The 23617-nt window shown below is 54.8% G+C and overlaps 2 long non-coding RNA genes across 15 annotated transcripts in view; one reads left to right on the top strand and one right to left on the bottom strand.

Moving 5' to 3' along the window:
* Positions 1-16278, bottom strand: part of LOC121077552 — a 20115-nt gene extending 3837 nt beyond the window's left edge. The window contains exons 1-3 of one of the 2 annotated variants that reach the window (XR_005824143.1): positions 16150-16278; positions 3328-3339; positions 2185-2195 (exon numbers count right to left, since the gene is read on the bottom strand). This is a non-coding gene — a long non-coding RNA (uncharacterized LOC121077552). Of the gene's footprint in view, positions 1-2184; positions 2196-3327; positions 3340-16149 lie in introns of those variants that run through there. The other variant, XR_005824144.1, reaches the window with a different exon arrangement.
* Positions 1-16961, top strand: part of LOC121077501 — a 20647-nt gene extending 3686 nt beyond the window's left edge. For 2 of the 13 annotated variants that reach the window (XR_005824092.1, XR_005824108.1), the window contains exons 2-3: positions 2756-2776; positions 8044-8055. This is a non-coding gene — a long non-coding RNA (uncharacterized LOC121077501). Of the gene's footprint in view, positions 1-2752; positions 2778-5381; positions 5407-8034; positions 8057-16931 lie in introns of those variants that run through there. The other 11 variants (XR_005824122.1, XR_005824111.1, XR_005824123.1 and 8 more) reach the window with 10 other exon arrangements.
* The last annotated feature ends 6656 nt before the right edge of the window (positions 16962-23617 follow it).

Raw genomic sequence — 23617 nt, 5'->3', positions numbered from 1 at the left:
CTATGAGCGGTGAGCAGCGCTCACCACCAGATCCCCCAGGAGAAGCCACCTTTGCACACCTGGTCCCTGGCAACTGCTCCTGACATCGCTGGGCTCACCAGCATTGCTACCACCATGCCCTAGCCAGGGGCACGCAGAGCCATTTGGCCAGCAAGTTTCTGACAAGGAGGACGAGGAGGCGGTAGACCAGGAGGAGGCGGCGGTGGTGGTAGAGGTGGAAAAAAACAGGTCCTTCCACTCTCCCCCACGCTATGTTTTTTTTTTTGTGACAAGGTGGACTTCTGAGGGCAATGTTATGCTGTTAGGTCTTAATAATCCTCCCTGTACGCACTGAAACGAGTGAGGGTATCTGCTCTTCAAGTGCAGAGGGGAGAACACAGCAGACACCGGTGTGCAATGCTGGTGACAGAAGGAGAATTGTGGCTGTAGACTTGACTGTGGAAATTCCTCAACTTCCCATGTTTGGCACCATTCTTTCTAAAACACCAATTTTCTATGCTCATCTTCACTGAAAAAGAATTGGCAATTCATGCCCTAACAGCCTTGCTGGGGTCTTGGGTTCCTCACACAGGATGATCCTGCCAAACCCTGCCTCAATTAAAAATGCTGTCCCCAACACTGAAGCTGCACTCAGGCAATGCCCTAAGGGGCAGCGGAAAGCTTTCAGGATTTCTGTGCCTTCACTTGTGGCACAAACTTGAAGGTCTCCTCCAACACTAATGACCGTATGATTCCTCCACCACCTAGTCCTCTACCACCTCCTCCTCCTCCTCCACCTCCACCGCCTCCCCCTCCTCTTCCACAACGTCCTACACCACCGCCTAATCTTACTTGTACACCGCCTCTTCCTCCTCGCCCACCACCTCTTCCATCTACTTGTCCACCGCCTCCTCCTCCGAAAGAGCCTCCTCCACCGCCTCCTCCTCCTCCACATCCACCGCCGCCAATGCCTCCTCCACGGCCTCCTCCTCCTCCACCGCCTCCTCCTCCTACAACGCCTCCTCCTCCTCCACCTCCGCCAATGCCTCCTCCACCTCCTCCTCCTCCACCGCCTCCTCCTCCTCCACCGACACCGCCACCTTCTCCTATTCTGACATTGCCAGTTGCAGTACCATCTGCCGTCTCCCGTCTCCAACACTCTGCCTCCCACTGACACCCTTTGGCCCTTATATAGGGAGGAGAAGACACACCCACTATTCATGACAAGCCACTTGCAAAACAGCTAACAATCGCTAGCCAGACAAGCAGGGGACAGGCAACGCATCACACAGGCTCACAAACATGTTGGGACCTACCAGCTGCTGCCTTACAGGGCCATGGAGACATGGTCCCGCTGGGTGTCCAATGGAAATAGAACTATGAGCGGTGAGCAGCGCTCACCACCAGATCCCCCAGGAGAAGCCACCTTTGCACACCTGGTCCCTGGCAACTGCTCCTGACATCGCTGGGCTCACCAGCATTGCTACCACCATGCCCTAGCCAGGGGCACGCAGAGCCATTTGGCCAGCAAGTTTCTGCCAAGGAGGATGAGGAGGCGGTAGAGGAGGAGGAGGAGTCGGTAGAGGAGGAGGAGGAGGCGGTGGTGGTAGAGGTGGAAAAAAACAGGTCCTTGCAATCTCCCTCACTCTTGGTTCTTTCATGCTCTTTTTTTGTAACAAGGAGGACTTTGGAGGGCAATGTTATGCCGTTAGGTCTTTATAATCCTCCCTGTACGCACTGAAACGAGTGAGGGTATCTGCTCTTCAAGTGCAGAGGGGAGAACACAGCAGACACCGGTGTGCAATGCTCGTGACAGAAGGAGAATTGTGGCTGTAGACTTGACTGTGGAAATTCCTCAACTTCCCATGTTTCTCACCATTCTTTCTAAAACACCACTTTTCCATGCTCATCTTCCGGGAAAAAGAATTGGCAATTGATGCCACAACAGCCTTGCTGGGCTCTTCGGTCCCTCACACAGGATGATCCTGCCAACCCCTGCCTCAATTACAAATGCTGTCCCCAACACTGAAGCTGCACTCAGGCAATGCCCTGAGGGGCAGCGGAGGGATTTGAGGATTTCGGTGCCTTCACTTGTTGCACAAACTTCAACGTCTCCTCCAACACTAATGATCCAATCATTCCTCCACCACCTAGTCCTCCACCACCTCCTCCTCCTCCTCCACCTCCACCGCCTATTCCTCCTCCATCGCCTCCTTCTCCGCCACCGCCTCCTCCACCGCCACCGCCTCCTCCACCGCCACCGCCTCCTCCACCGCCACCGCCTCCTCCTCCTCCACCGCCGCCGCCACCTTCTCCTATTCTGACACTGCCAGTTGCAGTACCATCTGCCGTTTCCCGTTTCCAACACTCTGCCTCCCACTGACACCCTTTGGCCCTTATATAGGGAGGAGAAGACACACCCACTATTCATGACAAGCCACTTGCAAAACAGCTAACAATTGCTAGAAAGCCAAGCAGGGGACAGGCAACGCATCAAACAGGCTCACAAACATGTTGGGACCCACCAGCTGCTGCCTTACAGGGCCATGGAGACATGGGCCTGCTGGGTGTCCAATGGAACTAGAACTATGAGCGGTGAGCAGCGCTCACCACCAGATCCCCCAGGAGAAGCCACCTTTGCACACCTGGTCCCTGGCAACTGCTCCTGACATCGCTGGGCTCACCAGCATTGCTACCACCATGCCCTAGCCAGGGGCACGCAGAGCCATTTGGCCTGCAAGTTTCTGCCAAGGAGGACGAGGAGGCGGTAGAGGAGGAGGAGGTGGAGGAGGCGGTGGTGGTAGAGGTGGAAAAAAACAGGTCCTTGCAATCTCCCTCACTCTTTGGTTTTTTTTGTGACAAGGATGACTTCTGAGGGCAATGTTATGCCGTTAGGTCTTTATAATCCTCCCTGTACGCACTGAAACGAGTGAGGGTATCTGCTCTTCAAGTGCAGAGGGGAGAACACAGCAGACACCGGTGTGCAATGCTGGTGACAGAAGGAGAATTGTGGCTGTAGACTTGACTGTGGAAATTCCTCAACTTCCCATGTTTGTCACCATTCCTTCTAAAACACCACTTTTCCATGCTCATCTTCAGGGAAAAGGAATTGGCAATTGATGGCCCAACAGCCTTGCTGGGGTCTTGGGTCCCTCACACAGGATGATCCTGCCAACCCCTGCCTCAATTACAAATGCTGTCCCCAACACTGAAGCTGCACTCAGGCAACGCCCTGAGGGGCAGCGGAAGGATTTGAGGATTTCTGTGCCTTCACTTGTGGCACAAACTTGAAGGTCTCCTCCAACGCTAATGATCCTATCATTCCTCCAGCACCTAGTCCTCCACCACCTCTTCCTCCTCCTCCACCTCCACCGCCTCCCCCTCCTCATCCACAACATCCTCCACCACCGCCTAACCATACTTGTACACTGCCTCTTCCTCCTCGTCCACCGCCTCCTCCACCTCCTCCACCGACTCCTCCTCCTTCTTCTCCACCGCCTCCTCCTCTGCAAGAGCCTCCTCCTCCGCCAGAGCCTCCGCCTCCTCCACCGCCTCCTCCTCCTCCACCGCCTCCTCCTCCTCCACCGCCTCCTCCTCCTCCTGTTCTGACACTGCCAGTTGCAGTACCATCTGCTGTCTCCCGTTTCCAACACTCTGCCTCCCACTGACACCCTTTGGCCCTTATATAGAGAGGAGCAGACACACCCACTATTCATGACAAGCCACTTGCAAAACAGCTAACAAACGCTAGCCAGACAAGCAGGGGACAGGCAACGCATCACACAGGCTCACAAAGATGCTGGGATTCGCCAGCTGCTGCCTTACAGGGCCATGGAGACATGGTCCCGCTGGGTGTCCAATGGAAATAGAACTATGAGCGGTGAGCAGCGCTCACCACCAGATCCCCCAGGAGAAGCCACCTTTGCACACCTGGTCCCTGGCAACTGCTCCTGACATCGCTGGGCTCACCAGCATTGCTACCACCACGCCCTAGCCAGGGGCACGCAGAGCCATTTGGCCAGCAAGTTTCTGACAAGGAGGACGAGGAGGCGGTAGACCAGGAGGAGGCGGCGGTGGTGGTAGAGGTGGAAAAAAACAGGTCCTTCCACTCTCCCCCACGCTATGTTTTTTTTTTTGTGACAAGGAGGACTTCTGAGGGCAATGTTATGCTGTTAGGTCTTTATAATCCTCCCTGTACGCACTGAAACGAGTGAGGGTATCTGCTCTTCAAGTGCAGAGGGGAGAACACAGCAGACACCGGTGTGCAATGCTGGTGACAGAAGGAGAATTGTGGCTGTAGACTTGAGTGTGGAAATTCCTCAACTTCCCATGTTTCTCACCATTCTTTCTAAAACACCAATTTTCTATGCTCATCTTCAGTGAAAAAGAATTGGCAATTCATGCCACAAAAGCCTTGCTGGGGTCTTGGGTCCCTCACACAGGATGATCCTGCCAAACCCTGCCTCAATTAAAAATGCTGTCCCCAACACTGAAGCTGCACTCAGGCAATGCCCTAAGGGGCAGCGGAAAGCTTTCAGGATTTCTGTGCCTTCACTTGTGGCACAAACTTGAAGGTCTCCTCCAACACTAATGACCGTATGATTCCTCCACCACCTAGTCCTCTACCACCTCCTCCTCCTCCTCCACCTCCACCGCCTCCCCCTCCTCTTCCACAACGTCCTACACCACCGCCTAATCTTACTTGTACACCGCCTCTTCCTCCTCGCCCACCACCTCCTCCATCTCCTTGTCCACCGCCTCCTCCTCCGAAAGAGCCTCCTCCACCGCCTCCTCCTCCTCCACATCCACCGCCGCCAATGCCTCCTCCACGGCCTCCTCCTCATCCACCGCCTCCTCCTCCTACAACGCCTCCTCCTCCTCCACCTCCGCCAATGCCTCCTCCACCTCCTCCTCCTCCACCGCCTCCTCCTCCTCCACCGCCGCCGCCACCTTCTCGTATTCTGACACTGCCAGTTGCAGTACCATCTGCCGTCTCCCGTTTCCAACACTCTGCCTCCCACTGACACCCTTTGGCCCTTATATAGGGAGGAGAAGACACACCCACTATTCATGACAAGCCACTTGAAAAACAGCTAACAATCGCTAGCCAGACAAGCAGGGGACAGGCAACGCATCACACAGGCTCACAAAGATGCTGGGATTCGCCAGCTGCTGCCTTACAGGGCCATGGAGACATGGTCCTGCTGGGTGTCCAATGGAAATACAATTATGAGCAGTGAGCAGCGCTCACCACCAGATCCCCCAGGAGAAGCCACCTTTGCACACCTGGTCCCTGGCAACTGCTCCTGACATCGCTGGGCTCACCAGCATTGCTACCACCATGCCCTAGCCAGGGGCACGCAGAGCCATTTGGCCAGCAAGTTTCTGACAAGGAGGAGGAGGCGGTAAAGGAGGAGGAGGAGGCGGTGGTGGTAGAGGTGGAAAAAAACAGGTCCTTGCAATCTCCCTCACTCTTTGTTTATTTTTGTGACAAGGAGGACTTTGGAGGGCAATGTTATGCCGTTAGGTCTTAATAATCCTCCCTGTACGCACTGAAACGAGTGAGGGTATCTGCTCTTCAAGTGCAGAGGGGAGAACACAGCAGACACCGGTGTGCAATGCTGGTGACAGAAGGAGAATTGTGGCTGTAGACTTGACTGTGGAAATTCCTCAACTTCCCATGTTTCTCACCATTCTTTCTAAAACACCACTTTTCCATGCTCAGCTTCAGGGAAAAAGAATTGGCAATTCATGCCACAACAGCCTTGCTGGGGTCTTGGGTCCCTCACACAGGATGATCCTGCCAACCCCTGCCTCAATTACAAATGCTGTCCCCAACACTGAAGCTGCACTCAGGCAATGCCCTGAGGGGCAGCGGAGGGATTTGAGGATTTCTGTGCCTTCACTTGTGGCACAAACTTGAAGGTCTCCTCCAACACTAATGACCCTATGATTCCTCCACCACCTAGTCCTCCACCACCTCCTCATCCTCCTCCACCTCCACTGCCTCCCCCTCCCCGTGCACAATGTCCTCCACCACCGCCTAATCTTACTTGTACACCGCCTCTTCCTCCTCGCCCACCGCCTCTTCCTCCTCGCACACCGCCTCCTCCACCTCCTCCACCGTCTCCTCCACCTCTTTGTCCACCACCTCCTCCTCCACCAGAGCCTCCTCTACCGCCTCCTCCTCCTCCACCGCCTCCTCCTCCGCCACCGCGCCCTCCTCCGCCACCGCGCCCTCCTCCGCCACCTCCTCCTCCTCCTCCACCGCCTCCTCCTCCGCCACCGCCGCCGCCACCTTCTCCTATTCTGACACTGCCAGTTGCAGTACCATCTGCTGTCTCCCGTTTCCAACACTCTGCCTCCCACTGACACCCTTTGGCCCTTATATAGGGAGGAGAAGACACACCCACTATTCATGACAAGCCACTTGCAAAACACCTAACAATCGCTAGCCAGACAAGCAGAGGACAGGCAACGCATCACACAGGCTCACAAACATGTTGGGACCTACCAGCTGCTGCCTTACAGGGCCATGGAGACATGGTCCCGCTGGGTGTCCAATGGAAATAGAACTATGAGTGGTGAGCAGCGCTCACCACCAGATCCCCCAGGAGAAGCCACCTTTGCACACCTGGTCCCTGGCAACTGCTCCTGACATCGCTGGGCTCACCAGCATTGCTACCACCATGCCCTAGCCAGGGGCACGCAGAGCCATTTGGCCAGCAAGTTTCTGACAAGGAGGACGAGGAGGCGGTAGAGGAGGAGGAGGAGGCGGTGGTGGTAGAGGTGGAAAAAAACAGGTCCTTGCAATCTCCCTCACTCTTGGTTCTTTTGTGCTTTTTTTTCGTAACAAGGAGGACTTCTGAGGGCAATGTTATGCCGTTAGGTCTTTATAATCCTCCCTGTACGCACTGAAACGAGTGAGGGTATCTGCTCTTCAAGTGCAGAGGGGAGAACACAGCAGACACCGGTGTGCAATGCTGGTGACAGAAGGAGAATTGTGGCTGTAGACTTGACTGTGGAAATTCCTCAACTTCCCATGTTTGTCACCATTCCTTCTAAAACACCACTTTTCCATGCTCATCTTCAGGGAAAAGGAATTGGCAATTGATGCCCCAACAGCCTTGCTGGGCTCTTCGGTCCCTCACACAGGATGATCCTGCCAACCCCTGCCTCAATTACAAATGCTGTCCCCAACACTGAAGCTGCACTCAGGCAACGCCCTGAGGGGCAGCGGAAGGATTTCAGGATTTCTGTGCCTTCACTTGTGGCACAAACTTGAAGGTCTCCTCCAACGATAATGATCCTATCATTCCTCCACCACCTAGTCCTCCACCACTTACTCCTCCTCCTCCACCTCCACCGCCTCCCCCTCCTCATCCACAACATCCTCCACCACCGCCTAACCATACTTGTACACTGCCTCTTCCTCCTCGTCCACCGCCTCCTCCACCTCCTCCACCGACTCCTCCTCCTCCTTCTCCACCGCCTCCTCCTCCGCCAGAGCCTCCTCCTCCGCCAGAGCCTCCGCCTCCTCCACCGCCTCCTCCTCCTCCTTCTCCACCACATCCCCCTCCGCCAGAGCCTCCTCCTCCTCCACCGCCACCACCTTCTCGTATTCTGACACTGCCAGTTGCAGTACCTTTTGCCATCTCCCGTTTCCAACACTCTGCCTCCCACTGACACCCTTTGGCCCTTATATAGGGAGGAGAAGACACACCCACTATTCATGACAAGCCACTTGCAAAACAGCTAACAATCGCTAGCCAGACAAGCAGGGGACAGGCAACGCATCACACAGGCTCACAAAGATGCTGGGACCCGACAGCTGCTGCCTTACAGGGCCATGGAGACATGGTCCCGCTGGGTGTCCAATGGAAATAGAACTATGAGCGGTGAGCAGCGCTCACCACCAGATCCCCCAGGAGAAGCCACCTTTGCACACCTGGTCCCTGGCAACTGCTCCTGACATCGCTGGGCTCACCAGCATTGCTACCACCATGCCCTAGCCAGGGGCACGCAGAGCCATTTGGCCAGCAAGTTTCTGACAAGGAGGAGGAGGCGGTGGAGGAGGAGGCAGCGGCAGCAGCATTAGAGGTGGAAAAAAAAACAGGTCCTTGCAATCCTCCTCACTCTTTGTTTATTTTTGTAACAAGGATGACTTCTGAGGGCAATGTTATGCCGTTAGGTCTTTATAATCCTCCCTGTACGCACTGAAACGAGTGAGGGTATCTGCTCTTCAAGTGCAGAGGGGAGAACACAGCAGACACCGGTGTGCAATGCTGGTGACAGAAGGAGAATTGTGGCTGTAGACTTGACTGTGGAAATTCCTCAACTTCCCATGTTTCTCACCATTCTTTCTAAAACACCAATTTTCCATGCTCATCTTCAGTGAAAAAGAATTGGCAATTCATGCCCTAACAGCCTTGCTGGGGTCTTGGGTCCCTCACACAGGATGATCCGGCCAACCCCTGCCTCAATTACAAATGCTGTCCCCAACACTGAAGCTGCACTCAAGCAATGCCCTGAGGGGCAGCAGAGGGATTTGAGGATTTCTGTGCCTTCACTTGTGGCACAAACTTGAAGGTCTCCTCCAACGCTAATGATCCTATCATTCCTCCACCACCAAGTCCTCCACCACCTCCTCCTCCTCCTCCACCTCCACCGCCTCCCCCTCCTCGTCCACAATGTCCTACACCACCGCCTAATCTTACTTGTACACCGCCTCTTCCTCCTCGGGCACCGCCTCTTCCTCCTCACCCACCGCCTCCTCCAACTCCTCCACCGCCTCCTCCACCTCATTGTCCACCACCTCCTCCTCCACCAGAGCCTCCTCTACCGCCTACTCCTCCTCCTCCACCGCCTCCTCCTCCTCCGCCGCCTACTCCTCCTCCGCCGCCTCCTCCTCCTCCGCCGCGCCCTCCTCCTCCTATTCTAACACTGCCAGTTGCAGTACCATCTGCTGTCTCCCGTTTCCAACACTCTGCCTCCCACTGACACCCTTTGGCCCTTATATAGGGAGGAGAAGACACACCCACTATTCATGACAAGCCACTTGCAAAACAGCTAACAATCGCTAGCCAGACAAGCAGGGGACAGGCAATGCATCACACAGGGTCACAAACATGTTGGGACCCACCAGCTGCTGCCTTACAGGGCCATGGAGACATGTGCCTGCTGGGTGTCCAATGGAAATAGAACTATGAGCGGTGAGCAGCGCTCACCACCAGATCCCCCAGGAGAAGCCACCTTTGCACACCTGGTCCCTGGCAACTGCTCCTGACATCGCTGGGCTCACCAGCATTGCTACCACCATGCCCTAGCCAGGGGCACGCAGAGCCATTTGGCCAGAAAGTTTCTGCCAAGGAGGACGAGGAGGCGGTAGAGGAGGAGGAGGAGGCGGTGGTGGTAGAGGTGAAAAAAAACAGGTCCTTGCAATCTCCCTCACTCTTTGTTTTTTTTTGTGACAAGGATGACTTCTGAGGGCAATGTTATGCCATTAGGTCTTTATAATCCTCCCTGTACGCACTGAAACGAGTGAGGGTATCTGCTCTTCAAGTGCAGAGGGGAGAACACAGCAGACACCGGTGTGCAATGCTGGTGACAGAAGGAGAATTGTGGCTGTAGACTTGACTGTGGAAATTCCTCAACTTCCCATGTTTGGCACCATTCTTTCTAAAACACCAATTTTCTATGCTCATCTTCAGTGAAAAAGAATTGGCAATTCATGCCACAACAGCCTTGCTGGGGTCTTGGGTCCCTCACACAGGATGATCCTGCCAACCCCTGCCTCAATTACAAATGCTGTCCCCAACACTGAAGCTGCACTCAGGCAATGCCCTAAGGGGCAGCGGAAAGATTTCAGGATTTCTGTGCCTTCACTTGTGGCACAAACTTGAAGGTCTCCTCCAACACTAATGACCGTATGATTCCTCCACCACCTAGTCCTCTACCACCTCCTCCTCCTCCTCCAACTCCACCGCCTCTCCCTCCTCGTCCACAACGTCCTACACCACCGCCTAATCTTACTTGTACACCGCCTCTTCCTCCTCGGGCACCGCCTCTTTCTCCTCGCCCACCGCCTCCTCCACCTCCTTGTCCACCACCTCCTCCTCTGCCAGAGCCTCATCCACTGCCTCCTCCTCCTCCACATCCACCGTCGCCAATGCCTCCTCCACGGACTCCTCCTCCTCCAACGCCTCCTCCTCCTCCAACGCCTCCTCCTCCTCCAACGCCGCCAATGCCTCCTCCACCTCCTCCTCCTCCACCGCCTCCTCCTCCTCCACCGATGCCGCCACCTTCTCCTATTCTGACACTGCCAGTTGCAGTACCATTTGCCATCTCCCGTCTCCAACACTCTGCCTCCCACTGACACCCTTTGCCCCTTATATAGGGAGGAGAAGACACACCCGCTATTGATGACAAGCCACTTGCAAAATAGCTAACAATCGCTAGAAAGCCAAGCAGGGGACAGGCAACGCATCACACAGGCTCACAAAGATGCTGGGATTCGCCAGCTGCTGCCTTACAGGGCCATAGAGACATGGTCCTGCTGGGTGTCCAATGGAAATACAGTTATGAGCAGTGAGCAGCGCTCACCACCAGATCCCCCAGGAGAAGCCACCTTTGCACACCTGGTCCCTGGCAACTGCTCCTGACATCGCTGGGCTCACCATCATTGCTACCACCATGCCCTAGCCAGGGGCACGCAGAGCCATTTGGCCAGCAAGTTTCTGCCAAGCAGGAGGACAAGGCGGTAGAGAAGGAGGAGGAGGCTGTAGAGGAGCAGGAGGTGAAGGAGGCGGTGGTGGTAGAGGTAGAAAAAAACAGGTCCTTGCAATCTCCCTCACTCTTGGTTCTTTTGTTTTATTTTTTTGTACCAAGAAGGACTTTTGAGGGCAATGTTATGCCGTTAGGTCTTTATAATCCTCCCTGTACGCACTGAAACGAGTGAGGGTATCTGCTCTTCAAGTGCAGAGGGGAGAACACAGCAGACACCAGTGTGCAATGCTGGTGACAGAAGGAGAATTGTGGCTGTAGACTTGACTGTGGAAATTCCTCAACTTCCCATGTTTCTCACCATTCTTTCTAAAACACCAATTTTCTATGCTCATCTTCAGTGAAAAAGAATTGGCAATTCATGCCACAACAGCCTTGCTGGGGTCTTGGGTCCCTCACACAAGATGATCCTGCCAAACCCTGCCTCAATTAAAAATGCTGTCCCCAACACTGAAGCTGCACTCAGGCAATGCCCTAAGGGGCAGCGGAAAGCTTTCAGGATTTCTGTGCCTTCACTTGTGGCACAAACTTGAAGGTCTCCTCCAACACTAATGACCGTATGATTCCTCCACCACCTAGTCCTCTACCACCTCCTCCTCCTCCTCCACCACCACCGCCTCCCCCTCCTCTTCCACAACGTCCTACACCACCGCCTAATCTTACTTGTACACCGCCTCTTCCTCCTCGCCCACCACCTCCTCCATCTCCTTGTCCACCGCCTCCTCCTCCGAAAGAGCCTCCTCCACCGCCTCCTCCTCCTCCACATCCACCGCCGCCAATGCCTCCTCCACGGACTCCTCCTCCTCCACCGCCTCCTCCTCCTACAACGCCTGCTCCTCCTACAACGCCTCCTCCTCCTCCACCTCCGCCAATGCCTCCTCCACCTCCTCCTCCTCCACCGCCTCCTCCTCCTCCACCGATGCCGCCACCTTCTCCTATTCTGACACTGCCAGTTGCAGTACCATCTGCCGTCTCCCGTCTCCAACACTCTGCCTCCCACTGACACCCTTTGGCCCTTATATAGGGAGGAGAAGACACACCCACTATTCATGACAAGCCACTTGCAAAACACCTAACAATCGCTAGCCAGACAAGCAGGGGACAGGCAACGCATCACACAGGCTCACAAAGATGCTGGGACCCGACAGCTGCTGCCTTACAGGGCCATGGAGACATGGTCCCGCTGGGTGTCCAATGGAAATAGAACTATGAGCGGTGAGCAGCGCTCACCACCAGATCCCCCAGGAGAAGCCACCTTTGCACACCTGGTCCCTGGCAACTGCTCCTGACATCGCTGGGCTCACCAGCATTGCTACCACCATGCCCTAGCCAGGGGCACGCAGAGACATTTGGCCAGCAAGTTTCTGACAAGGAGGAGGAGGCGGTGGAGGAGGAGGCAGCGGCAGCAGCATTAGAGGTGGAAAAAAACAGGTCCTTGCAATCTCCCTCACTCTTTGTTTATTTTTGTAAATGGAGGACTTTTGAGGGCAATGTTATGCCATTAGGTCTTTATAATCCTCCCTGTACGCACTGAAACGAGTGAGGGTATCTGCTCTTCAAGTGCAGAGGGGAGAACACAGCAGACACCGGTGTGCAATGCTGGTGACAGAAGGAGAATTGTGGCTGTAGACTTGACTGTGGAAATTCCTCAACTTCCCATGTTTGTCACCATTCTTTCTAAAACACCAATTTTCTGTGCTCATCTTCAGTGAAAAAGAATTGGCAATTCATGCCGCCAATGCCTCCTCAACCGCCTCCTCCTCCTCCACCACCTCCTCCTCCTCCACCGCCTCCTCCACCGCCACCGCCTCCTCCACCTTCTCCTATTCTGACACTGCCAGTTGCAGTACCATTTGCCATCTCCCGTCTCCAACACTCTGCCTCCCACTGACACCCTTTGGCCCTTATATAGGGAGGAGAAGACACACCCACTATTCATGACAAGCCACTTGCAAAACAGCTAACAATCGCTAGAAAGCCAAGCAGGGGACAGGCAACGCATCACACAGGCTCACAAAGATGCTGGGATTCGCCAGCTGCTGCCTTACAGGGCCAGGGAGACATGGTCCTGCTGGCTGTCCAATGGAAATAGAACTATGAGCGGTGAGCAGCGCTCACCACCAGATCCCCCAGGAGAAGCCACCTTTGCACACCTGGTCCCTGGCAACTGCTCCTGACATCGCTGGGCTCACCAGCATTGCTACCACCATGCCCTAGCCAGGGGCACGCTGAGCCATTTGGCCAGCAAGTTTCTGACAAGGAGGACGAGGAGGCGGTAGAGGAGGAGGAGGAGTCGGTAGAGGAGGAGGAGGAGGCGGTGGTGGTAGAGGTGGAAAAAAACAGGTCCTTGCAATCTCCCTCACTCTTGGTTCTTTTGTGCTTTTTTTTTATAACAAGGATGACTTCTGAGGGCAATGTTATGCCGTTAGGTCTTTATAATCCTCCCTGTACGCACTGAAAGGAGTGAGGGTATCTGCTCTTCAAGTGCAGAGGGGAGAACACAGCAGACACCGGTGTGCAATGCTGGTGACAGAAGGAGAATTGTGGCTGTAGACTTGACTGTGGAAATTCCTCAACTTCCCATGTTTCTCACCATTCTTTCTAAAACACCACTTTTCCATGCTCATCTTCAGGGAAAAGGAATTGGCAATTGATGCCACAACAGCCTTGCTGGGGTCTTGGGTCCCTCACACAGGATGATCCTGCCAACCCCTGCCTCAATTACAAATGCTGTCCCCAACACTGAAGCTGCACTCAGGCAATGCCCTGAGGGGCAGCGGAGGGATTTGAGGATTTCTGTGCCTTCACTTGTGGCACAAACTTGAAGGTATCCTCCAACGCTAATGATCCTATCATTCCTCCACCACCTAGTCCTCCACAACCTCCTCTTCCTCCTCCACCTCAACCGCTTCCTCCTCCTCGTCCACATCGTCCTCCACCACCACCTAATCTTACTTGTACGCTGCCTCCTCCTCCTCGTCCACCGCCCCCTCCTCCTTTTCCACCACCTCCTCCAGCGCCTCCTCCTCCTCTGCCAGAGCCTCCTACACCGCCAGAGACTCCTCCTCCTCCACCTCCGCGAAAGCCTCCTCCACCGCCACCTCCTCCACCGCTTCCTCCTCCTCCACTGCCTCCTCCTCCTCCTATTCTGACATCGCCAGTTGCAGTACCATCTGCCATCTCCCGTCTCCAACACTCTGCCTCCCACTGACACCCTTTGGCCCTTATATAGGGAGGAGAAGACACACCCACTATTCATGACAAGCCACTTAAAAACACCTAACAATCGCTAGAAAGCCAAGCAGGGGACAGGCAACGCATCACACAGGCTCACAAAGATGCTGGGATTCGCCAGCTGCTGCCTTACAGGGCCATGGAGACATGGTCCCACTGGGTGTCCAATGGAACTAGAACTATGAGCGGTGAGCAGCGCTCACCACCAGATCCCCCAGGAGAAGCCACCTTTGCACACCTGGTCCCTGGCAACTGCTCCTGACATCGCTGGGCTCACCAGCATTGCTACCACCATGCCCTAGCCAGGGGCACGCAGAGACATTTGGCCAGCAAGCTTCTGCCAAGGAGGAGGAGGCGGTAGAGGAGGAGGAGGAGTCGGTAGAGGAGGAGGAGGAGGCGGTGGTGGTAGAGGTGGAAAAAAACAGGTCCTTGCAATCTCCCTCACTCTTGGTTCTTTTGTGCTTTTTTTTTTTGTAACAAGGAGGACTTCTGAGGGCAATGTTATGCCGTTAGGTCTTTATAATCCTCCCTGTACTCACTGAAAGGAGTGAGGGTATCTGCTCTTCAAGTGCAGAGGGGAGAACACAGCAGACACCGGTGTGCAATGCTGGTGACAGAAGGAGAATTGTGGCTGTAGACTTGACTGTGGAAATTCCTCAACTTCCCATGTTTGTCACCATTCCTTCTAAAACACCACTTTTCCATGCTCAGCTTCAGTGAAAAGGAATTGGCAATTGATGCCCTAACAGCCTTGCTGGGGTCTTGGAGCATCATACAGGATGATCCGGCCAACCCCTGCCTCAATTACAAATGCTGTCCCCAACACTGAAGCTGCACTCAGGCAACGCCCTGAGGGGCAGCGGAGGGATTTGAGGATTTCTGTGCCTTCACTTGTGGCACAAACTTGAAGGTCTCCTCCAACGCTAATGATCCTATCATTCCTCCATCACCTAGTCCTCCACCACCTCCTCCTCCTCCTCCACCTCCACCGCCTCCCCCTCCTCATCCACAACGTCCTCCACCACTGCCTAAATTTACTTGTACACTGCCTCTTCCTCCTCGTCCACCGCCTCCTCCACATCCTCCTCCGCCACCGCCTCCTACTCCTCCACCGCCGCCACCTTCTCCTATTCTGACACTGCCAGTTGCAGTACCTTTTGCCATCTCCCGTTTCCAACACTCTGCCTCCCACTGACACCCTTTGGCCCTTATATAGGGAGGAGAAGACACACCCACTATTCATGACAAGCCACTTGCAAAACAGTTAACAATCGCTAGCCAGACAAGCAGGGGACAGGCAACGCATCACACAGGCTCACAAAGATGCTGGGATTCGCCAGCTGCTGCCTTACAGGGCCATGGAGACATGGTCCCGCTGGGTGTCCAATGGAAATAGAACTATGAGCAGTGAGCAGCGCTCACCACCAGATCCCCCAGGAGAAGCCACCTTTGCACACCTGGTCCCTGGCAACTGCTCCTGACATCGCTGGGCTCACCAGCATTGCTACCACCATGCCCTAGCCAGGGGCACGCAGAGCCATTTGGCCAGCAAGTTTCTGCCAAGGAGGAGCAGGCGGTGGAGGAGGAGGCAGCGGCAGCAGCATTAGAGGTGGAAAAAAACAGGTCCTTGCAATCTCCCTCACTCTTTGTTTATTTTTGTGACAAGGAGGACTTTTGAGGGCAATGTTATGCCGTTAGGTCTTTATAATCCTCCCTGTACGCACTGAAACAAGTGAGGGTATCTGCTCTTCAAGTGCAGAGGGGAGAACACAGCAGACACCGGTGTGCAATGCTGGTGACAGAAGGAGAATTGTGGCTGTAGACTTGACTGTGGAAATTCCTCAACTTCCCATGTTTCTCACCATTCTTTCTAAAACACCACTTTTCCATGCTCATCTTCAGGGAAAAGGAATTGGCAATTGATGCCACAACAGCCTTGCTGGGGTCTTGGGTCCCTCACACAGGATGATCCTGCCAACCCCTGCCTCAATTACAAATGCTGTCCCCAACACTGAAGCTGCACTCAAGCAATGCCCTGAGGGGCAGCGGAAGGATTTGAGGATTTCTGTGCCTTCACTTGTTGCACAAACTTGAAGGTCTCCTCCAACACTAATGACCCTGTGATTCCTACATCACCTAGTCCTCCACCACCACCTCCTCCTCCTCCTCCACCTCCACCGCCTCCTCCTCCTCATCCACAACGTCCTCCACCACCGCCTAATCTTACTTGTACACCGCCTCTTCCTCCTCGCACACGGCCTCTTCCTCCTCGCACACCGCCTCCTCCACCTCCTCCACCGCCTCCTCCACCTCTTTGTCCACCACCTCCTCCTCCACCAGAGACTCCTCTACCGCCTACTCCTCCTCCTCCACCGCCTCCTCCTCCTCCACCGCCTCCTCCTCCTCCACCGCCTCCTCCTCCTCCACCGCCTCCTCCTCCTCCACCGCCTCCTCCTCCTCCACCGCGCCCTCCTCCTCCTCCTATTCTGACACTGCCAGTTGCAGTACCATCTGCTGTCTCCCGTCTCCAACACTCTGCCTCCCACTGACACCCTTTGGCCCTTATATAGGGAGGAGAAGACATACCCACTATTGATGACAAGCCACTTGCAAAACAGCTAACAATCGCTAGCCAGACAAGCAGGGGACAGGCAACGCATCACACAGGCTCACAAACATGTTGGGACCTACCAGCTGCTGCCTTACAGGGCCATGGAGACATGGGCCTGCTGGGTGTCCAATGGAAATAGAACTATGAGCGGTGAGCAGCGCTCACCACCAGATCCCCCAGGAGAAGCCACCTTTGCACACCTGGTCCCTGGCAACTGCTCCTGACATCGCTGGGCTCACCAGCATTGCTACCACCATGCCCTAGCCAGGGGCACGCAGAGCCATTTGGCCAGCAAGTTTCTGACAAGGAGGAGGAGGCGGTAGAGGAGGAGGAGGCGGCGGCGGTGGTAGAGGTGGAAAAAAACAGGTCCTTCCACTCTCCCCCACGCTATGTTTTTTTTTTTTGTGACAAGGAGGACTTTGGAGGGCAATGTTATGCCGTTAAGTCTTTATAATCCTCCCTGTACGCACTGAAACGAGTGAGGGTATCTGCTCTTCAAGTGCAGAGGGGAGAACACAGCAGACACCGGTGTGCAATGCTGGTGACAGAAGGAGAATTGTGGCTGTAGACTTGACTGTGGAAATTCCTCAACTTCCCATGTTTCTCACCATTCTTTCTAAAACACCAATTTTCTATGCTCATCTTCAGTGAAAAAGAATTGGCAATTCATGCCACAACAGCCTTGCTGGGGTCTTGGGTCCCTCACACAAGATGATCCTGCCAAACCCTGCCTCAATTAAAAATGCTGTCCCCAACACTGAAGCTGCACTCAGGCAATGCCCTAAGGGGCAGCGGAAAGCTTTCAGGATTTCTGTGCCTTCACTTGTGGCACAAACTTGAAGGTCTCCTCCAACACTAATGACCGTATGATTCCTCCACCACCTAGTCCTCTACCACCTCCTCCTCCTCCTCCACCTCCACCGCCTCCCCCTCCTCTTCCACAACGTCCTACACCACCGCCTAATCTTACTTGTACACCGCCTCTTCCTCCTCGCCCACCACCTCCTCCATCTCCTTGTCCACCGCCTCCTCCTCCGAAAGAGCCTCCTCCACCGCCTCCTCCTCCTCCACATCCACCGCCGCCAATGCCTCCTCCACCGCCTCCTCCTCCTCCACCGCCTCCTCCTCCTACAACGCCTCCTCCTCCTCCACCTCCGCCAATGCCTCCTCCACCTCCTCCTCCTCCACCGCCTCCTCCTCCGCCACCGACGCCGCCACCTTCTCCTATTCTGACACTGCCAGTTGCAGTACCATCTGCCGTCTCCCGTCTCCAACACTCTGCCTCCCACTGACACCCTTTGGCCCTTATATAGGGAGGAGAAGACACACCCACTATTCATGACAAGCCACTTGCAAAACAGCTAACAATCGCTAGCCAGACAAGCAGAGAACAGCCAACGCATCACACAGGCTCACAAAGATGCTGGGATTTGCCAGCTGCTGCCTTACAGGGCCATGGAGACATGGGCCTGCTGGGTGTCCAATGGAAATAGAACTATGAGCGGTGAGCAGCGCTCACCACCAGATCCCCCAGGAGAAGCCACCTTTGCACACCTGGTCCCTGGCAACTGCTCCTGACATCGCTGGGCTCACCAGCATTGCTACCACCATGCCCTAGCCAGGGGCACGCAGAGCCATTTGGCCAGCAAGTTTCTGACAAGGAGGAGGAGGCGGTGGAGGAGGAGGCAGCGGCAGCAGCATTAGAGGTGGAAAAAAACAGGTCCTTGCAATCTCCCTCACTCTTTGTTTATTTTTGTGACAAGGAGGACTTTTGAGGGCAATGTTATGCCGTTAGGTCTTTATAATCCTCCCTGTACGCACTGAAACGAGTGAGGGTATCTGCTGTTCAAGTGCAGAGGGGAGAACACAGCAGACACCGGTGTGCAATGCTGGTGACAGAAGGAGAATTGTGGCTGTAGACTTGACTGTGGAAATTCCTCAACTTCCCATGTTTCTCACCATTCTTTCTAAAACACCACTTTTCCATGCTCATCTTCAGGGAAAAGGAATTGGCAATTGATGCCACAACAGCCTTGCTGGGGTCTTGGGTCCCTCACACAGGATGATCCTGCCAACCCCTGCCTCAATTACAAATGCTGTCCCCAACACTGAAGCTGCACTCAAGCAATGACCTGAGGGGCAGCGGAAGGATTTGAGGATTTCTCTGCCTTCACTTGTGGCACAAACTTGAAGGTTTCCTCCAACACTAATGACCCTGTGATTCCTCCACCACCTAGTCCTCCACCACCTCCTCCTCCTCCTCCACCTCCACTGCCTCCCCCTCCCCGTCCACAATGTCCTCCACCACCGCCTAATCTTACTTGTACACCGCCTCTTCCTCCTCGCCCACCGCCTCTTCCTCCTCGCCCACCGCCTCCTCCACCTCTTTGTCCACCACCTCCTCCTCCACCAGAGCCTCCTCCACCGCCTCCTCCTCCTCCACCGCCTCCTCCTCCTCCACCGCCTCCTCCTCCTCCACCGCCTCCTCCTCCTCCACCGCCTCCTCCTCCTCCACCGCCTCCTCCTCCTCCACCGCCACCGCGCCCTCCTCCTCCACCTCCTCCTCCTCCACCGCCTCCTACTCCTCCACCGCCGCCGCCACCTTCTCCTATTCTGACACTGCCAGTTGCAGTACCATCTGCTGTCTCCCGTTTCCAACACTCTGCCTCCCACTGACACCCTTTGGCCCTTATATAGGGAGGAGAAGGCACACCCACTATTGATGACAAGCCACCTAAAAACACCTAACAATCGCTAGCCATACAAGCAGGGGACAGGCAACGCATCACACAGGCTCACAAACATGTTGGGACCTACCAGCTGCTGCCTTACAGGGCCATGGAGACATGGTCCCGCTGGGTGTCCAATGGAAATAGAACTATGAGCGGTGAGCAGCGCTCACCACCAGATCCCCCAGGAGAAGCCACCTTTGCACACCTGGTCCCTGGCAACTGCTCCTGACATCGCTGGGCTCACCAGCATTGCTACCACCATGCCCTAGCCAGGGGCACGCAGAGACATTTGGTCAGCAAGTTTCTGCCAAGGAGGAGGAGGCGGTGGAGGAGGAGGCAGCGGCAGCAGCATTAGAGGTGGAAAAAAAACAGGTCCTTGCAATCTCCCTCACTCTTTGTTTATTTTTGTAAATGGAGGACTTTTGAGGGCAATGTTATGCCGTTAGGTCTTTATAATCCTCCCTGTACGCACTGAAACGAGTGAGGGTATCTGCTCTTCAAGTGCAGAGGGGAGAACACAGCAGACACCGGTGTGCAATGCTGGTGACAGAAGGAGAATTGTGGCTGTAGACTTGACTGTGGAAATTCCTCAACTTCCCATGTTTGTCACCATTCTTTCTAAAACACCAATTTTCTGTGCTCATCTTCAGTGAAAAAGAATTGGCAATTCATGCCGCCAATGCCTCCTCAACCGCCTCCTCCTCCTCCACCACCTCCTCCTCCTCCACCGCCTCCTCCACCGCCACCGCCTCCTCCACCGCCACCGCCTCCTCCACCTTCTCCTATTCTGACACTGCCAGTTGCAGTACCATTTGCCATCTCCCGTTTCCAACACTCTGCCTCCCACTGACACCCTTTGGCCCTTATATAGGGAGGAGAAGACACACCCACTATTCATGACAAGCCACTTGCAAAACAGCTAACAATCACTAGAAAGCCAAGCAGGGGACAGGCAACGCATCACACAGGCTCACAAAGATGCTGGGATTCGCCAGCTGCTGCCTTACAGGGCCATGGAGACATGGTCCCGCTGGGTGTCCAATGGAACTAGAACTATGAGCGGTGAGCAGCGCTCACCACCAGATCCCCCAGGAGAAGCCACCTTTGCACACCTGGTCCCTGGCAACTGCTCCTGACATCGCTGGGCTCACCAGCATTGCTACCACCATGCCCTAGCCAGGGGCACGCAGAGACATTTGGCCAGCAAGCTTCTGCCAAGGAGGAGGAGGAGGCGGTAGAGGAGGAGGAGGAGTCGGTAGAGGAGGAGGAGGAGGCGGTGGTGGTAGAGGTGGAAAAAAACAGGTCCTTGCAATCTCCCTCACTCTTGGTTCTTTCATGCTTTTTTTTTTTGTAACAAGGAGGACTTCTGAGGGCAATGTTATGCCGTTAGGTCTTTATAATCCTCCCTGTACTCACTGAAAGGAGTGAGGGTATCTGCTCTTCAAGTGCAGAGGGGAGAACACAGCAGACACCGGTGTGCAATGCTGGTGACAGAAGGAGAATTGTGGCTGTAGACTTGACTGTGGAAATTCCTCAACTTCCCATGTTTCTCACCATTCTTTCTAAAACACCACTTTTCCATGCTCAGCTTCAGTGAAAAGGAATTGGCAATTGATGCCCCAACAGCCTTTGTGGGGTCTTGGAGCATCACACAGGATGATCCCGTCAACCCCTGCCTCAATTACAAATGCTGTCCCCAACACTGAAGCTGCACTCAGGCAACGCCCTGAGGGGCAGCGGAGGGATTTGAGGATTTCTGTGCCTTCACTTGTGGCACAAACTTGAAGGTCTCCTCCAACGCTAATGATCCTATCATTCCTCCATCACCTAGTCCTCCACCACCTCCTCCTCCTCCTCCACCTCGACCGCCTCCCCCTCCTCATCCACAACGTCCTCCACCACTGCCTAAATTTACTTGTACACTGCCTCTTCCTCCTCGTCCACCGCCTCCTCCACATCCTCCTCCGCCACCGCCTCCTCCTCCTCCACCGCCGCCACCTTCTCCTATTCTGACACTGCCAGTTGCAGTACCTTTTGCCATCTCCCGTTTCCAACACTCTGCCTCCCACTGACACCCTTTGGCCCTTATATAGGGAGGAGAAGACACACCCACTATTCATGACAAGCCACTTGCAAAACAGCTAACAATCGCTAGCCAGACAAGCAGGGGACAGGCAATGCATCACACAGGCTCACAAAGATGCTGGGATTCGCCAGCTGCTGCCTTACAGGGCCATGGAGACATGGTCCCGCTGGGTGTCCAATGGAAATAGAACTATGAGCAGTGAGCAGCGCTCACCACCAGATCCCCCAGGAGAAGCCACCTTTGCACACCTGGTCCCTGGCAACTGCTCCTGACATCGCTGGGCTCACCAGCATTGCTACCACCATGCCCTAGCCAGGGGCACGCAGAGCCATTTGGCCAGCAAGTTTCTGCCAAGGAGGAGCAGGCGGTGGAGGAGGAGGCAGCGGCAGCAGCATTAGAGGTGGAAAAAAACAGTTCCTTGCAATCTCCCTCACTCTTTGTTTATTTTTGTGACAAGGAGGACTTTTGAGGGCAATGTTATGCCGTTAGGTCTTTATAATCCTCCCTGTACGCACTGAAACAAGTGAGGGTATCTGCTGTTCAAGTGCAGAGGGGAGAACACAGCAGACACCGGTGTGCAATGCTGGTGACAGAAGGAGAATTGTGGCTGTAGACTTGACTGTGGAAATTCCTCAACTTCCCATGTTTCTCACCATTCTTTCTAAAACACCACTTTTCCATGCTCATCTTCAGGGAAAAGGAATTGGCAATTGATGCCACAACAGCCTTGCTGGGGTCTTGGGTCCCTCACACAGGATGATCCTGCCAAACCCTGCCTCAATTACAAATGCTGTCCCCAACACTGAAGCTGCACTCAAGCAATGCCCTGAGGGGCAGCGGAAGGATTTGAGGATTTCTGTGCCTTCACTTGTTGCACAAACTTGAAAGTCTCCTCCAACACTAATGACCCTGTGATTCCTACATCACCTAGTCCTCCACCACCACCTCCTCCTCCTCCTCCACCTCCACCGCCTCCTCCTCCTCATCCACAACGTCCTCCACCACCGCCTAATCTTACTTGTACACCGCCTCTTCCTCCTCGCCCACCGCCTCTTCCTCCTCGCACACCGCCTCCTCCACCTCCTCCACCGCCTCCTCCACCTCTTTGTCCACCACCTCCTCCTCCACCAGAGACTCCTCTACTGCCTCCTCCTCCTCCTCCACCGCCTCCTCCTCCTCCACCGCCTCCTCCTCCTCCACCGCGCCCTCCTCCTCCACCGCGCCCTCCTCCTCCACCGCGCCCTCCTCCTCCTCCTATTCTGACACTGCCAGTTGCAGTACCATCTGCTGTCTCCCGTCTCCAACACTCTGCCTCCCACTGACACCCTTTGGCCCTTATATAGGGAGGAGAAGACATACCCACTATTGATGACAAGCCACTTGCAAAACAGCTAACAATCGCTAGCCAGACAAGCAGGGGACAGGCAACGCATCACACAGGCTCACAAACATGTTGGGACCTACCAGCTGCTGCCTTACAGGGCCATGGAGACATGGTCCTGCTGGCTGTCCAATGGAAATAGAACTATGAGCGGTGAGCAGCGCTCACCACCAGATCCCCCAGGAGAAGCCACCTTTGCACACCTGGTCCCTGGCAACTGCTCCTGACATCGCTGGGCTCACCAGCATTGCTACCACCATGCCCTAGCCAGGGGCACGCAGAGCCATTTGGCCAGCAAGTTTCTGACAAGGAGGAGGAGGCGGAAGACCAGGAGGAGGCGGCGGTGGTGGTAGAGGTGGAAAAAAACAGGTCCTTCCACTCTCCCCCACGCTATGTTTTTTTTTTTGTGACAAGGAGGACTTTGGAGGGCAATGTTATGCCGTTAGGTCTTTATAATCCTCCCTGTACGCACTGAAACGAGTGAGGGTATCTGCTCTTCAAGTGCAGAGGGGAGAACACAGCAGACACCGGTGTGCAATGCTGGTGACAGAAGGAGAATTGTGGCTGTAGACTTGACTGTGGAAATTCCTCAACTTCCCATGTTTCTCACCATTCTTTCTAAAACACCAATTTTCTATGCTCATCTTCAGTGAAAAAGAATTGGCAATTCATGCCACAACAGCCTTGCTGGGGTCTTGGGTCCCTCACACAGGATGATCCTGCCAACCCCTGCCTCAATTACAAATGCTGTCCCCAACACTGAAGCTGCACTCAGGCAATGCCCTAAGGGGCAGCGGAAAGCTTTCAGGATT

This window comes from Cygnus olor, chromosome 1 (assembly GCF_009769625.2).
Source record: "Cygnus olor isolate bCygOlo1 chromosome 1, bCygOlo1.pri.v2, whole genome shotgun sequence".
Taxonomy (NCBI): domain Eukaryota; kingdom Metazoa; phylum Chordata; class Aves; order Anseriformes; family Anatidae; genus Cygnus; species Cygnus olor.
The sequence above is the reverse complement of the archived record's forward strand: the minus strand, read 5'-3'. Positions and strand labels throughout refer to the sequence as shown.